This window comes from Bos grunniens, chromosome 3 (genome assembly GCF_055505025.1).
Source record: "Bos grunniens cultivar Pamir isolate PY7600 chromosome 3, Bosgru_T2T1.0, whole genome shotgun sequence".
NCBI classification, from domain to species: Eukaryota; Metazoa; Chordata; class Mammalia; order Artiodactyla; family Bovidae; genus Bos; species Bos grunniens.
Genome location: NC_141167.1, coordinates 34,412,592 through 34,429,765, shown reverse-complemented (window position 1 = coordinate 34,429,765; position 17,174 = coordinate 34,412,592). Strand labels below are relative to the sequence as shown.

The 17,174-nt window shown below is 45.5% G+C and overlaps 1 long non-coding RNA gene across 1 annotated transcript; it reads left to right on the top strand.

The window, feature by feature from the left end:
- The first annotated feature begins 1,687 nt into the window (after positions 1-1,687).
- LOC147375452 (uncharacterized) lies at positions 1,688-15,762 on the top strand. Its single transcript, XR_015161393.1, has 2 exons — positions 1,688-1,780; positions 15,206-15,762. It is a non-coding gene; the product is annotated as an uncharacterized LOC147375452 (long non-coding RNA).
- Positions 15,763-17,174: the final 1,412 nt, after the last annotated feature.

The window sequence follows — 17,174 nt, the reverse complement described above, 5'->3', positions numbered from 1 at the left end:
TAACCTGGAACACTTAGATAAGGTGGTATCTGGCAGGTTTCTCTATTGCAAATTGCTGTTTTTTTACCCCAATACTCTAGTCACTAAGTCTAACCTACACTCAAGGGTTAGCAGGGAATTACGTTTCACCTCCGGAGAGAGGAATATCAAGGAGTTTAGGACTTATGTTAAAAACCACCATGGTAATTAATACATAATTAGGGGAAGGTGGTTTGAACCTATGCAAAATATCTTTTTTTCCTTAGGGTTTCATCCATTAATGTTAGCCTTCATCAATGAATCTTGCCTGAGGCAATTATTGCTGTTCTCATGGTGATTTTCTGCTTCTCTCATTTCTTTTATACTTATTATTGGAAATGGTCTGTAAAGAAAATTGACCCTTCCACCCCAACTTGTTTATTTATTCAGTCAATCATTTATCACAATATGGACTCATGGGTATTTATATTATTGTGTTCAATACAATACAGTTTATTTTTTGTGTGCAATTCAATACAATTGCTATTTTGTTGTTGTGCCTCAAATCGTTCTAGCCTTGGGCACTGGGAGTTCTTTTTAGTTTGATTCCTGTGCCCTTTTGACATTCTCCCTCCATTTTTGGCTTAGTTTAGAACACTTTTTTTCCACTGCATGATACTCCAGGCTTACCTTGTATGTCTTCAAGGAATCCCAATTTCTTTTATTGGAGAATTGTATATAAAACCCAAGCCCTGGGCACTTAAGTTGTGCTTGTTGCTCTTGGAATGTCATTGCTTCTGGGCCCTTTCAAGGGGCAGTATCTATCTATTCTAATCTACATATACATGCATCTCTACCCATGTGTATATTCATTAAACTAAATGAGGGTCATGCTGATGTCTCCAGCTTCAACCCGGCACTCCACTTTTGCTTATTTGTTATTTCTTTCTCCAACACTGAAAGCACAAAGGAGCTGTTTAAGTTGGAAAGAGATTCTACACATTAAGGGATGATGTGTAGAATCTTTCTTCTCTGCGTGGAAGAAAGACGAAGCAGAACAGGAGACCAGAGAACCCATCTGTGGGGCTACAGGCAACCCTAATTGTATAGAACAGATTTGCCCAGACTTCAAAGTCTTTGGAAATATTAAAGAGCTTTTCATGGGGGAAAAAATCCCCAATTAATTAAAAGCATTTACCCTGAGATCATCTTCTACGTCTTGCTTCTCCATTCCCTCCCATCACTAGAGCAGCCCTAATAGCAGAGTCTTCTTTCTATGCCCTGGGTTAGAATTCCATCTGTACAACCTCCTTATTTTATAGGTGAGAGTACCTGAAGCTCAGAGAGGGGAGGATCTCACCCAAAGTCACACAGCAAGTCAGCAGTAGAGCCAGAAGAAGAACTCAGGTCTCCAAACGTCCAGACCAATGCTCTCCTGAACTGCAGAATATGGCAGGAGTGGGAGATGTCCACTGTACATGTGGAGTACAGACCTCCTTGCTTAATTTTGACAAGGGTCTTCAGCTGCTGGGATAAAAACGGACACTCTTTGTTGAGTGCAGCTTTAGTGGTAGGCATTAAGTGTCAATATCTCCTTGAACATGTAACCCTATGACACAGGTGTGACTTGCAGATTAGCAAACCGAAAATGGAAAAGTTCACAAACTAGCCCAACATCATGATGGGACCAAGGTGGGATGCAGGCCTGAAACTGTGCATTAAATGCCGACTCCTGACTTGCAGACCTGCTTGTTGCTGAGCTGCAGAAGCTGCCTTAACTGTCCCGCAGGAGGAGGAGTGTATGTCTCCATCATTGCTGGGGGTAAGCGAGCACCGGCCTGGAAAGGGCTAACTGTGATAACAACAAGAAACGCCTTGTAAAGTGGCCACACGGAGGCAGAAATACTTTGAGAAGTTGTGCAAGCATTCTGCATGCTGCCCTTTCTTCTCTCTTCTCCTCCTCTTAGTCTTCTTCTCTCTCTCTGTCTCTTTCTCTCTCTCACACACGCACACCATACACACATCTCCTCCCATATTATTGCGACTCTACCCTTGTCACTTTTCCTGAGCCAACCATCTTCAGCTCTGCATCCTTAGTAGGTCATGGAAGAAAACCATCCTTGTTGGTGCAGGACTATGAACCAAGCAAGGGCTTGGGAGCCTAGATGATCTGGGTTCCAGTTTCCAGGTCTGTTCTTTATGAACTGTCCCTCTGAGGGAGTTGTGTGACCTGGGCAGATTATATACTATGTCGCTCGTCACATCTGACTGTTTGAGCCCCTGTAGACCATAGCCCACCAGGCTCCTCTGTCCATGGGATTCTCCAGGCAAGAATACTGGAGATTGTTGCTGTGCCCTCCTCCGAGGGATCTTCCAGACCCAGGGATTGAACCCACATCGCTTATGTTTCCTGCATTGGCAGGAGGGTTCTTTTCCACTAGGGCCACCTGGGAAGTCAGGGCAAATTACACAGCATTTATAAATGAAATAATAATACCTAAACTGTAATGTTGGGCTTCCCTTGTGGTTCAGCTGGTAAATTATCTGCCTGCAATATGGGAGAACTGGGTTTGATCCCTGGGTTGGGAAGATCCCCTGGAGAAGGGAAAGGCTCAGTTCAGTTCAGTTCAGTCACTCAGTCGTGTCCAACTCTTTGCGACCCCATGACTCACAGCACGCCAGGCCTCCCTGTCCATCACAAACTCCTGGAGTTCACTCAGATTCACGTCCATCGAGTCAGTGATGCCATCCAGCCATCTTATCCTCTGTCGTTCCCTTCTCCTCCTGCCCCCAATCCCTCCCAGTATCAGAGTCTACCCACTCCAATATTCTGGCCTGGAGAATTCCATGGACTGTATAGTCCATGGGGTGGCAAAGAGTTGGACACAACTGAGCGACTAAGCACAGCACAGCACAGCCTGTAATGTTAAAGTCAATAGAAAAATGTATCTTGAATTTCTCTGCTATCCCCTCTCTTGTTCCTTTTCAGAACTGCCATGTTGTTCCCAGGAATAATCTTATAAAAACATAAATCTGGTCATTAGAGCTTCTCCCCCAATATTATCAACAAAAAAATGCCAAGCATTTCTCATTGCACTTAGAATAAAACCCCCATCCTTATCATGTAAGGGCCTCTGTGATCTGGCCCCCGCCTACCTCTCCACTCCCCCGCCTTCCCAGACTCCCCTGCAGACCCTCTCTCTCTCCTGCCTAAGCAGAGACTCCTTCCTGCCAGGAACCCCTCACCTGCTGTTCCAGCCCCCAGGGACTCCCCTTCCCGTCTTTTCACCTGGACTTTCCTGGTAGCTCAGTTGGTAAAGAATCCACCTGCAATGCAGGAGACCCAGTTCGATTCCTGAGTTGGACACGACTGAGCAACAAAGCCCACAGCACACAATACCTATTTATCCTTTAAGTCTCAACTTGTCCTCCCAAAAGAGGCCTTCCCCGAACGCTCTGTTCAAACCCAGCCCCCTCTTTCATGGTCTCCTGCTGCCCTTCCTTTTCCTTCAGAGTCCTTATCACCACTTATAATCGTGCATCTGGTTATGTGATTCCTCATTCAGTGTCGGGTCTCCTCCCATAGGTGGAGAACAGAGCGTGTCTCTCCTTTCCTTTCTGTCTCTCCCTGGGGTCAGTTGCAGCGCCTGGGGCAGACCGGGCAGTCAGGAAGTCTGTGGCGTCTGATGGAATGAATGAGAGTCCTGTGTAGAGCGCAGGTGGGCACACAGTGTGCCTTTAGCAGATCTTCGTAGCCTCAGCCCGCCCTTCCCCAGCCTGGTGGATGGACTAGAGCGGAGCTCTCAGCAGTGGGTACAGTCTCTTCCTCATCCCAGGTCCCCAGCCCTGTGGGGCTGGCTGGGTGCAAAGCCCCAGAGGCCAAGGGCAGACCCTGCCACCCCTGAGAGCAGGAGCCGCCTGTCGGGAGTGGGCAAAGCCGCTGGGAGCAGGGCCCCTGGGTCCTCATCAGGCTCGAGTCCTCCCTGTCCTTTCTCCCCACTGCAGAGAGCCAATGCCAGTGGAGCTTGGCTTGTTTTGTTGTACGCGCTGCTAGGCAACCGGCCTGTTTTTGCTTATTTACCTCCCCTGGGCCGTTTCACAACATTCTGTAATAGGCCCTGCTCTCTCTGCTGCACATCTGGTTTGGGTTTAGACTGTCAGAGTCCCCACTGCACAGCGAGCTAGTGCTTTGCCCAAGTCACTGAGAGGGACCCCGCACTCTGGCTGCCCAGCCTCCATAGTGTTGGGCCAGCCCATGGAGCCCTTCACTTGCCCAGTCCTGACTCCCTTCTCCACCCTGAACCTCCTAGTCCTTGTTTTCAACAGTGGACACATTTCAAAGCCTGAGAGTAGGGACATGTTGAGAAGGAAAAGAATGATAGGGGTTCAAGAAATCCTATAGTAGGAAGTAAATTTACAGAGAATAAAGTCTGAGCCTTTATACAGCCACTCATCTCCCTTGATCCACAGAGAGGGGAGTTGATTTAACCAAGGGGACACAGATAGACAGGGGCAGACCCAAGACCAAGTTCCTTGGCCAAGAGCCTTCCCACCAAGATGACAACCTTAGGGATAGAGTGGGTTAAATTGGTTGTTAGTAGGTTTAAATGAAATAGTAGATTCATTCCTGTCTCCAACATACCCCAAAATTCCTGGTGGGGTTTCTCCAAAAGGACCAAAAAAGAACTGGAGATTTGGTGGATGTCACTAGAGAGAGAGAGTTTCTGATTTCTTTATCTACCTGCAGGGCAGGGACAGGGACAGGTCAATGAAGGAGCGCTGCTTGGGAACAGACACAGGATGCCTCTCTCTGCGCCTTCCTCACACTCAGAGTAAAACCCAAGGTTCTGACATGGCTTACAAGGCTCTCTCTACACGACTTCTCTCTCTGACCTCACCCTCCCCTCCCCTGCCCTCCTGCATTCAGCCCCAGTGGTTGGTGCCAAGAAGAGCAAGAAGGCTTCCTTGGTGCAGAAGCAGCCAGCCACTGGGCAAAGCTGGATGAGTCAAGTGAGGACTGGGTTTCTCACCTGTTTTCTCTGGCAGAGAACAAAACACTCAGACAAAATACACAGTGTTTTATTTTTCTCTGCAGCACTTAACCTGCTCCTGACATATGGTTACATTTTGAATTTACTGTCCGTCTTTTTCCACTAGAATGTAAACTTCTCACAGGCAGGGTCTTTCTTCTGCTCATTGTTATGTCCTTGTACCTGCAAGAGTTTTACATGAAAATTGGGCTTCAGAAGGATTTGTTTGAATGAATGTGTAAGTGAGTGAGTCTGTTTGTCCTCCTAAGCTTGTTCACATGGTGGTATTCCTTTACACCTACTTCTCACCTACAAACTGAGATGCTCTCTGAGGGCCTGGGCTCTCTATTCTCAGCTCTCTGTGATGCTCCACATCTCCTAACTTGTGGAGCACATACTTCCCCTCTGCCTGGAATGCCCCTCTCAGTCCAGCTCTGTATCTCCCGGTAGGGTCTGACCTGGTAACTTTTCATGCTGAGATGAACCTTTGACAGTTTCTGGCTGCCTCTCTGTGGCTTGCCATCATGACAGTTATTACTTATTAGGCTGCTCCATGTTGATAAATCAACGAGGAATAAGGGAACCACATGACCAGGTGTGTAGCAACTGAGCAGTGGTCTTTGCCCTCGAAAGTTTCCTTCTGATTCTTTTTCAGGCTTACTTTGTCAGTTGTTGACCTTCAGTATAGACCTCTTGTGGCACAAGAGTACAGAGTGTGTGAGTCACTCAGTTGTGTCTGACTCTCTGCGACCCCATGGTCTGTAGCCTGTCAGCCTGTAGTCAGGCTCCTCTGACCATGGGATTCTCCAGGCAAGAATACTGGAATGGGTTGCCATTCCCTTCTGCAGGGGATCTTCCCGACCCAGGGATCAAACCCAGGTCTCCCACATTGCAGGCAGACTCTTTACAGTCTGAGCCATCGGGGAAGATTACAGAATGGTATGTAGAACAGACCTCTTGATTTTTTTTTTCCCCCCTCAATCTTTCACCTTCCCCACTGACCTACAGTGAATGGCAACACCATCTGCTTAGTTTCTTAAAGCAAAAACTCAGGTCTTGGCTACTGATCCAGACTGGATCCATCATCTCCCCCATACCAAGCCACTGTCAAGTCCTACCAACTCTAATCCCCTGGCATATCTGAAAAGCATCATATTCTCTCCACCTCTGTGACTCCACCCTCGTCCAGACCCCCAGCATTCTTACCTGCCTTACCGGCTCTTTATTTCTACTCTTAACTGACCAGCAAGTGATTAGAATCAGGTTTCAAAAGAGAAATTAGGTCATGTTGCTTCTTTCTTTAAAATTGCCCAAATGGCTTCCTGTTTCACTTAGGGTCAGAACCTTGTCCTATCTTTACCTTGGCCTCAAAGGCTACAATCTAGCCCCTGCTAACCTCTCCTACTTCAGTTCATCTCAATCCCTAATTCCCCTTTTCTCATTGTGCCTCAGCCACACTAACCCTCTTTCTGTTCTTTGAATAAGTAAACTCATTCCGGTTTCAGAACTTCTGCACCGTCAATCACCTCTCCTTGGACTACTCTTCCTTCTAATCTTCACATGATTCCTCCAGCCACTCAAATCTTTAAACAGCATGTCTTCAGAGAAGACTTCTCTGACCATTCACTTTATAATAACATGACTCCTCTCCCATATACATACTTTCTCATATTGTTTTAAGTTCTTTCTAACATGGACCACAAGATTTTCTATTGGTATATGTATTTTATTGTATGTCTTTCCTGAATTAGAATGAAACAAAGAAAACAGAAACCACTGTGACCCCAGCACCGAGAATAGGGCCTGACACATAATAGACGCTCAAAATGTTTCTTGAATAAGTGAATGAATGAATCCACAGTAGCCCGAACATGGACTGAGAGTCAGGCATCCTGTGTTCAACTGTAACCTGGCTGCTTTCACATTACATGACTTTGAACTTGTCATGTATCACTCTGGGCTTCAGTCTCCACATCTGTAAAGTGAGTTCCGATTTCATGATCCTTCAAGTTCTTTTCAACTTCCAGATACTCTGATCCTATTGATCTTTTCATATTGTTAAACATAAAAAGCTGTCAAAGATGGTGATGACAGCAATGACTTGATGAAAGCTGATGAATTATTTCTTAAATCTCACACAGTGTCCCAGATTACATTAGTTATTTATGATTTGTACTTAAGCTACATATCCGAAAAGGATTTGAGTGGCTTAGGTTTCTGGTCCACTTTTCCAAACATTCCTTTCCTTGTTTCATTTTCACATGCCCCCTTCTAGATTGCTATATTACAATGGGTGCTTCTGATTACAGCTGATAGAAACCTAACTGAATTCAACTACAATATGTAATCCAAGGAAAGATGAATAACTAAGGTTTTAGGAAGACAGCAAGAGAGCAGAGCCTCAGATGCTGCTGGAACCAGGGACTCATACCCCACTACTGCCCCCTCCACCATTTTCTCCATCTATCAGTGTGTTGACTGTATCCTTCTCTCTCTAAGTAACCTAGTTCTTTCCCTGTAGTTCCAGCAAAGCATTGATCACACTTTATCATAACGGATTCATTTTGTTGCTTAGTTTTGGGATCTTATCCATTTGTTAATCCCTTGCCTCCAGCACAGTGCCTGGAGCATAGAAGGTGCTCAATAAATGCTAATTAGATAAATGAAGGATTAGCTCAAAAAATGCTAATTAGATAAGTGAATGCTAATTAGAAAACATAGCCACCAGCTGCTCCAGAGTTTAATGCTGGGCAACTTCAGTTATTGGAGAAAGGCTAGCAAAGCTCTCTTAGACTCTAGCCAGAAAAGAAAAAAAATTTTTTTTAGAAAAGAAACTGTTTAGTCCAATGAGGCCACATGCTTACCCTTGGCAAACAGCAGTAGCCATTGAATGTGATAGTATCTCAGCATCCATGTGAATTGGGGGAAGAGATGCTTTTGGAATCTGGGAGGATTTCCTCCAAATCATGGTGGTAAAGAACCCGCTTGCCAATGCAGGAGACATAAGAAACATGGGTTCAATCCCTGGGTCAGGAAGATCCCTTGGAAGAGGAAATGGCAACCCACTCCAGTATTCTTGCATGGAGCATCCCATGGACAGTGGTGCCTTCCAGGCTACAGTCCATGGGGTCACAAACAGTCGGATATGACTGAAGCAACTTAACATATAGCACTAACACACTCACAAAATTGTTGCAGAGATCAAATGAGATATTGTAGGAGAAGGTGTTTTGGAAAGCTATTATGAGGTTGCCATTTTTACAGGTCAAAATTGGTCAAATGTTATCAATTGCGTATGTTTCCATTTACATGGATGTAAGATATAATTGGAGAAGGTGACGGCACCCACTCCAGTACTCTTGCCTGGAGAATCCCAGGGACGGAGGAGCCTGGTGCGCTGCAGTCCATGCGGTCTCTAGGAGTCGGACACGACTGAGCGACTTCCCTTTCACTTTTCACTTTCATGCTTTGGAGAAGGAAATGACAACCCACTCCAGTGTTCTTGCCTGGAGAATCCCAGGGACGGGGGAGCCTGGTGGGCTGCCATCTCTGGGGTCGCACAGAGTCAGACACAACTGAAGCAACTTAGCAGCAGCAGCAGCAAGATATAATTGATTTGATTGTATGTCAGCACACTAAGAGGGGATATTTTTAAGATGAAGTGTTAAGTTCCTTTTTGAAATGATGGTAACTAAATGATCTACTGGGTGTTATCTTTACAAGGAACAGTGCTACGTGCCTTACGTGGATAGTTCAGTATTTCTTTCAACACTTTGATGAGGTAGATCCTATAATTATCCCCATTCTGCAGACAAGAAAATTGAGATTCGGTGAGGTTAACACATTATTGACCAGGGGATTTTTGCAGAAACTAATGCCTGTGGCCAATGATTCGTTATGTAAGTGAATATTGAAACACTCCTGTCATTAACATTTGGGTAACAGAGTAACATAAAATGTATTAACATGTCTCTGGCAACAATGTATTAAGTTATACATTCCAGATAACACAGCTGAAATAGCGGCAGGGCCAGGATTTGAACCTTGGTTTCTGGGATCCAGTGCTATTTACACTACATTAGGACTTGGAGGTCCAGCTCTTCCACGAAAGTTACTAAGATGAGAGGTTCTCAGTTCTAAGAAGGCAATTAAGCCTAGAGCCTATTATGCAGAGTGAAGTAAGAAAGAGAAAGACAGATATCGTATATTAGTGCATATATATGGCATCTAGAAAGATGGTACTGATGATTCTACTTGCAGGGCAGCAAAGGCGACGTAGACATTAAGATCAGACTTTTGGACACAGTCGGGTGGGATGATTTAAGAGAGTAGCATTGAAATATATATATTCCCATATGTAAAATAGATAGCCAGTGGGAATTTTCTGTGTGATGCAGGGAGCTCAAAGCTGGTGGTTTGTGCCAACCTAGTGGGGTGGGATGGGAAGGGAAGTTCAAGAGAGAAGGGACAATAGGTATACCTGCAGCCAATTCATGTTGATATATGGCAGAAACCATCACAATATTGTAATTATCCTTTAATTAAAAATGAAAATGAAAAAAAAAAAAATGAATGACTCGTTCTGTTACCTGTGAATCCACAGACTTGTGTATATCCCCTACCCCTAAGTCACAGACATTGTATTATAACTAGTAGTAAGTGTATCTTCTGCCTAAGACTGGTTAATTTGCTTGAGGGACCATCTTATTCATCTTTGCACTCAAAATAAGCCTTACATTTTACCTAGCATATGAAAGGCACTCTCCAAAGGTTTACTGAAGTGAATGGGGTAGACAGATAAAGATGGTTCAATATCGCCAATGAGTATCGTCTCTGGTCTGCATGTTTGTGGTGGTGAAGGAACAATAATATCAGGGCCAATTATAAAAACAGACCCATGTGTTAGGAGCCTATTATGTTTCAGAAGGTTTTGCCCATTATATCTAGTTTTCATATTACCTTGCTGGGTAAGGGGTGGTATCTCCAGGTCTTTCCTCTTAGGAGCAGCAGAATGTATTATTTCCAAAGACTGTAAACACCTCCTCTGTGACATTAAAGCTGGGCCATGAAAATACATTTGCTCCAACTAGGGTCACACAGAGCTTTTAACCTAAAAACCATCCTCAGCTGGAATTGCACAGAATTCCATTCTGGGCGTGCCCCCAATTTCTTCTAAATGCAAACCCCACCCACACTCCAGAGCCCTACAACTCTGTCAAGCAAATGTTTGATTTGATTGTATGGGAACTTGATTCTGAGCCATGGAATTTGAGAGCTGTGCCTGCAAGCCTGGAATTTCAATATTAGCCTTTCTGACCTGGATAGCTTTGATCTCCCAAGTTTACACTCGCAAGTATTGATAACATGGCTCAAATCACAAGCAAGAGCACCAGGTCCACAGCCCATGGCTGCCAAGTGTGTGCATGTGTACACAGATCTCTGTTGAGATCAAAATGGATTTAGATTACACAGGGCTTATCTGATGGTGGGGCAGAGAGACAGAGTTCACTTTCATTCAGACAATCATCCTGTAGCACAGAAATCAAGAGTGAACTGCAGCTGAACTCTGGTAAGGCCAGACCTTTGCAATGTGGCCCAACCTTCCTTCGTTTCTTAGAGTCTGCTTTCTCACTGGGGAATGGCCGCTTTAGTTAGCCACCATTTTCCAAGCATCTGTAGTGGGCACCGTAAGTCTACATAAAGTTAATAATACCATGTTAAACGTATAGATGCTAGTCACTTCCTCGCTTAAATGCCTTCGGTGTTTCTCAGTGCCTGCAGAACAGGCACTTACCTTTACCCCTGCCTTACCTTCCCACGATCCAGTCTCTGTCTCTCTCTCTCTCTGATCTCGATTCCTACCACTCCCTCTCTCATTCCCAATGTCCTGATATATTTAAGTATTCCAAGCCTTCCAGACAAAGTGACTGCACTTCCTTTCCCTTAAGGGGAATGTCCCATCCAGTTCTGCTTTCCAGTAAACACCTGTACCTCCTTCCCATCTATGCAAAAAAATTTTTTTTTTCCCTTTTTAGATCCACACTCCAGCTTTCTCCATTTGCGCTCTGCCCAGGAAGTTGATCTGTGGGGATGGCATCAGTGGGTGCTTGTCCAGTTGGGAATTTCAGAAGGAGAGAGGGAATGCCTTCCTCCCTGCAAGCGCACTGGAGCTGGCATGTCTCTCACTGCTCCTCCTAAGGTGATCAACTCTGTAGGATGCTCCGTCCCCTTGTGGGAAAAGTTCAGCAGCTATTAAGCTCCTGTACTCGCCCTGTGATTCTTCCACATCTGCATCTTTGCAGATAAGCCCTCCTCTAAACACAAATGAAATGATTGGCTGTTGAGACCCTAATGGGTACATGCTGATGCAGCACAAGCTCAAGGAGTCCTTTGTAGGCACCTACCTGTTACATCAGGCTTCAATGGCTCAGCAGGTAAAGATTCTGGCTGCAATGCAGGAGATGTGGGAGACTCAGGAGACATGGGAGACATGGGTTTGATCCCTGGTATTGGAAGATCCCATAGAGGAGCAAATGGCAACTCAGTCTAGTATTCTTGTCTAGAAAATCCCGTAGACAGAGGAGCCAGGTAGGCTACAGTTCACAGGGTCACAAAGAGTCAGACACACACACACACACACCGGTTACTCACAATGCTGTTTGCTCCCCCGTCTGCCCTACCAGATTGCTTCGTTCCACCTTGCTTTATAAATATTAAAGTGGCCCACCCACATTTAGTGATTAGCTTCTACACCCTGGGCTGTGGCCCAGGCACAGCAGATTCAGAGGTTAATAGATGATCATTCTTGACCTTGAAGATCCCCCACTCTAGTGCCAGAGATATGCTGTAGGCTCTGTCTGTGGCTCTGAGCACAGGACTAGTTAACAGTGGACTCGTGTTCAAATCCCAGTTCCATCACTGACGAGCCATGTACTCTGGGTGAGTTCATCTTTCTGAGCCTCAGTTTCTCATCTGTAAATTGAAATAATAGAAGCGACTTCAGAAGAGTAGTTATAAGGATTAAAGTAGCACTCTATAAACATCCATTATTATTTTTATTATAGCAGGTGCCTAGTTGCATGCATGCATTCTCAGTTGCTCCGTGGTGTCTGACTCTTTGCAACCCCAGGGACTGTAGCCCAGCAGGTTCCTCTGTCCCTGGGATTTTCCAGGCAAGAGTACTGGAATGGGTGGCCATTTCCTCCTCTAGGGGATCTTCCTGACCCAGGGATCGAATCTGCAACTCTTGCATCTCCTGAATTGGCAGGTGGATTCTTTATCACTGACCCACCTGAGAGGCCCAGGTGCTTAGTTAGGGTACATGAAATAGGGACTGAATTTACTCTCTCATTTGCTCTAACAACACTTTTTCCATCCTTCCCCACTATATGTATTCCAAGTAGACAGCAAAAATGCTTCGTTTCCCCATCTGTAGGAGTGAATGAATGAATATTTGAATATCTAACCTCCTCAGTCTGTTCTGCATCCCCCACTTCCTGCTGGTGGCCACAGCTGCACTGTTTGTTTGGGAAGCTGGGAGCTCCAAGCCCTGGAGAAGTGGCCCTGGCTTTCCCTCTGGGGGATGTGCCAAGAGCTCTCCGTTATTTGGTCTGGGCGCAGGTGCTTCTGGGCTTTGTAAACACTTGGCCTCTGGGCTCTGCCCCAGAAGCCCCCAGCTTCCCAGAACCAGTGGCCCCAGTTCCTGTTCAGCAGCTGCTCTTTCTGTAAGGCCTTTGCAAGCCTCAGTGCCCCTTCTGGTAAGTGCAGGGGCCAGGAGAGAGGTTCTACTTTCACATTCACTACCACACCCACAGGAGGGAGATTTCTCAATGTGGAGGGGAAATTTCCTTTCTCTTTAGACCTAACCTCAAGCTTGATGCTGAACTCATTTTTTTCAGGACATACTCAATTTTCTGTTGAGGCTTGGGTGTCCCCAATATCTAAACTTGGATCTGCTCCAGAAACAAGGGAGACCCATGGCCCTGCTGAGCCCCTGCAGCAGGCACGCCCTGTGCTCAAGTGTGCATTACATGCATCTGGATATGGCCCTGCCCCTGCCCCATTTTACAGACGTAGGCACTGAGGCTCAGGGCAATGGAATAACTAGAGCTGGAATGTTCAGATGGGGAAATCTTCCCCCTTAGAGCTTTGAAACAGTTGGAAATGGCCACCGAAAGGAAATCCCCAGATGGAATTAATCTTGGCTGCTTGTCTACACATCCCCAACTCTGTTTCTTTGCTTCCTGTAATCTGCATGTTTATTTGTGTCCATATCTGGGTCTCCTACTTGACGGCCCCTCCTCAAGGGCAGAGAAGGTGACTCGTTTATGCCTTTTCCCTGGTCCCAGCACAAGGCCTGAGGCAGGAAGAGATTGCTGCTCTAAGAAGTTAAAAGCATGAGAGCAAGCCAATGTGTCTGGTGGTGGAGAGTTAGTGGTGGGGAACTGCAGGGCGAGGCTGGAGATAAAACCGAGGCCGTGGTGAGGGATCTGTCTTTAATTCTAAGGGAAAAAGGAAGCCACTTAAGGCTTTTGAGCAGGGCCCTTCCGTGTTGTGCTGTGTATACTCAACCACTCAGTTATGTCTGACTCTTTGCAATCCCATGGACTGTAGCCCACCAGGAACCTCTGTCCAGGGACTTTTCCAGGCAAGAATCCTTGAGCAGGTTACCATTTGCTACTCCAGGGGATCTTCCTGACCCAAGGATTGAACCTGCATCTCTGATGTCTCCTGCTTTGGCAAGCAGATTATTTACCACTGCGCCACCATGTTACAACAAAGTAATCTGGCTGTAGTGTGGGAAACAGATTGGAAAGTAACAGATGAGGAAGCTCAGTGAGGAGCTGTCCCAGTGCACCAGGCAAGAGATAAGAGAATCTCTTGAGGTCAGTGCTTCTCAGACTTGAGTGGGCATCAGAATCCCCTGGAAGGCCTGTTAAAGCCCAGCTTGCTGGCCCCACCCCCAGTTTCTGATTCAGTGGGTCTGGGGTGGGACCCACCTAAGTACTTGTACTTCTAGCAAGGTCCCAGGTGGTGAGGATGCTGCTGATCCCCGAGGACCACTGGCTTTAGGGAAAGAGAAGAGGGAAAGGATGAGTGAGACAGTCTTATCCTAGAAGACCTTCATCTCATGGGAGCACAGTGTGATTAGTGCAGTTCTAGAGAAGTGGACGCATCTGCATTTTCATAGCCCAGGGAGGGAACCCTCCTCCAGTTTGGGGTGGAAGAGGGGGTCAGAGGAAACTTTCTGGAAGAGGGAATTCTTGAATTAAGTTACAATAGTTAAGTAAGAGTCAACCAGGCGAGAAAGGTCAGCAGGAAAAATGGGAAGGAGAAGATGCTCAAATCAGAGGGCAAACCTTGAGCAAAGGCAAGGAGGTGAAGAATAGTGAGATTTGTTTGAGCAATTGAACAAGAGACTTCAAAATGAAGACAGTATATCAAGAAGGGCTTTGCATGCCTTACAAATTAAAGACTTTGGACTTGATTCTGTGGATCAGAGGTTTGTAAACTATTTTAGGAGGAGGAGGGACTGGGAAGTATGTGGTGTGAGAAATGTCACAGACCCCTCTGAGAATCTGAACAAAGTTAATATGCACACAAATAGAACTAGGGTGTACATTTCAGGATGTTCACAGATTTGCTGAAGGCTATCCATAAACTTTAAAACATTCAAATCTCTGCAGTGGATGATGGGTTTTAAGCAGATAGGTATCTTAATTAGGTTTTAGTTTAGAAAGAACTCTCACTGGCCAAGTAAACAATGGATTTGAGCAGAGGTAACTGGGTGAAAGGTAATATATAACAGTGTGGGAAGGGACCGGTTTAACACCCATAACACAAGCGTTAGGTTGGTAAGTGTCAAGATCAGACTTGCTTTTTAGCAAAGTCACTGCTCAATTCAAGAAGCATTGCTTGAGAGCTCAGAGGCTGTCTTTGCCTGGCTATAAACCAGCAGGAAGGAGCCATCTGCACCCTCACCCCACCTACTAGAATCTGCTGGTCATCAGTCAGCTGAGGCCCAGATATCCCAGGCCTTTGAGGGCCAGAAGCCAAGGACGTGAAGGAAGGCAGTGCTCTGATGAGCTGGGGAGAAGCCCAAAGGGCAAAGTAGGGCAGTGAGTTTTGCGGAGGTGGCCAGAGTGTCAGTCCTCCCAAAGGTTTTGCAATAGCCCTAGGAAGGGAACAGGACTAAGATGATTATCTCTGTTGAACAGATGGGACACCGAAGGCCAGGAAAGGTGAGAACTTGCCAAAAGACACGTAGCAAACACCAAGGCGGAACTGAGAAGAGAACTCATCAACACTGGATTCTTGGGTCAGTATCTCTCATCTTAATCTGACCTTGCTGCAAATTTTGCCATAGCTGTAGCCTGTGGCTCTGTAATCGCGTAATTCTGTGATTCTAGCAAGAGGTTGTCGTCTACAGTTAACTCAATTCAAAGGAATATCTGCCTTTTCACCCCAAAACCATATCATCAACCACCTGTGAAGCTTGGAGCCAGCCACTTGGCCTCTCTGCCTCAAGTTTTCTCTTCACCTATAAAATAAGAGGATAGCACTCAATGTCCACAAAGCCTTCATCTTCTCTGGACTACAGTGGTTCCACAAAGGCTTCAGTGATCCAAAATGCTGCCCCACAGCCTGGATGGGAGGGGAGTTTGGGGAAGAATGGATGCATGTATATGTATGGCTTAGTCTCTCTGCTGTGCACCTGAGACAATCACAACATTATTAATCAGCTACATTCTAGTATAAAATAAAAAGCTACAAAATATTCTGCCCCAGCTTTGATGTGACAACAGGATTCTCACTAGCCCAACTCCTTTTATATACTGTTACGAGCAATAAGAAGAAGAATGATAAAGATTAACATTTATTTCTTCCCATGGGCCAAACACTGATCTAAGTATACTTTTATGTTTAAAAAAAATACTTTTGAAGGCTACTGTTATTATTATTTCCATTTTATAAATTAGAAAACTAAGAGAGAAGTTGTGTTACTTAACATAGGTCATACAGCTAACTATTTATAGAACCAGGGTTCAAACCCAAGCAGTTGGCTCAGGGTCCATGGTCCTTAGGAGCTGAAGAGTGAGGGGTGGGGACTGCCAAGTGAAGCCTCAGCGATGGGAGGCTCACTCCCATCATCACTCACATCTTCACAGAAAGCTGTGCTATGTCACACTGCCCTCCACCCTCTGCAAAGGGATGCTTGTAAGATGTTATCTAGTGACTTGTGGAAGGAATTGCCAAATCAGACAAATAAAAATACAAGATACCTGGTTAAATTCAAATTTTCAGTAAAAAGCAAATAATTTTTTAAGTCTATCCCCATGCAACATTTGTGACATATTTATATAAAAACTTTTCATTATTTATCTGAAATTCAGATTTAGCTAGGCATCCTGTGTTCTATACGACAAACATGCTTCCAATATAACAAAAATAAGGACAAGTCATGGCAACTTCCTTCTAGAAGACTGAGTGGGTATTGTTATTGCTTTGCTCCCTGGTCCAGAAGGTTGACATGATGGCCTTGGCTGAATCATTTTCAAGGGAATAGGAATGACTGCTCCTCCCTCATCTCAAATGGAAGTCCAGAATGACCTGGAACAGGCCTTGTTCACTGGCTGCCCGCATCTCTGGCTGAGTTTCCAGTGCCCTGCTCACAACTTGGAAGGTGACATAAACAGGGATCTCCCTCCTTCTCTGCTCCCCAGTAGATTCCCAGGGCCTTTCTAGGACATTCAGGTCTTCAAATACTAATTATTGCTCCTCTCTGAACCTGAGTAATTGCTTCTGGGATAGTTAGAGGAAAAGTAAGATAAGCACATATTAGATTCTCAAGTCAGAGTGGGTCATTTCTCAGGTTTTCCTCATACTGAATGTTGTGGAGTCTGGGGAGAATACCAAGACCCAAGGATTTTCCGACTTTAACAACATGTTATGATTTCCCAAAATCCACCCCCACAATCTGCCCCAGGAAATGGGTTTTGAAATACAAATATGTGGGGTTAGTCCACATCTGACACAGCTGTGCCGAAGCTTGCTTTCTCATGGCTGGCATCCCAAACAGACCCTGGGCTTGACCAAACTCCTACCTCCTCATCACAACCTGACCCTGGGCTTCCCCCTCTCCCTCACCACATCCCACCCATGCCCTGTGTGGAGTGGTTTTTATCA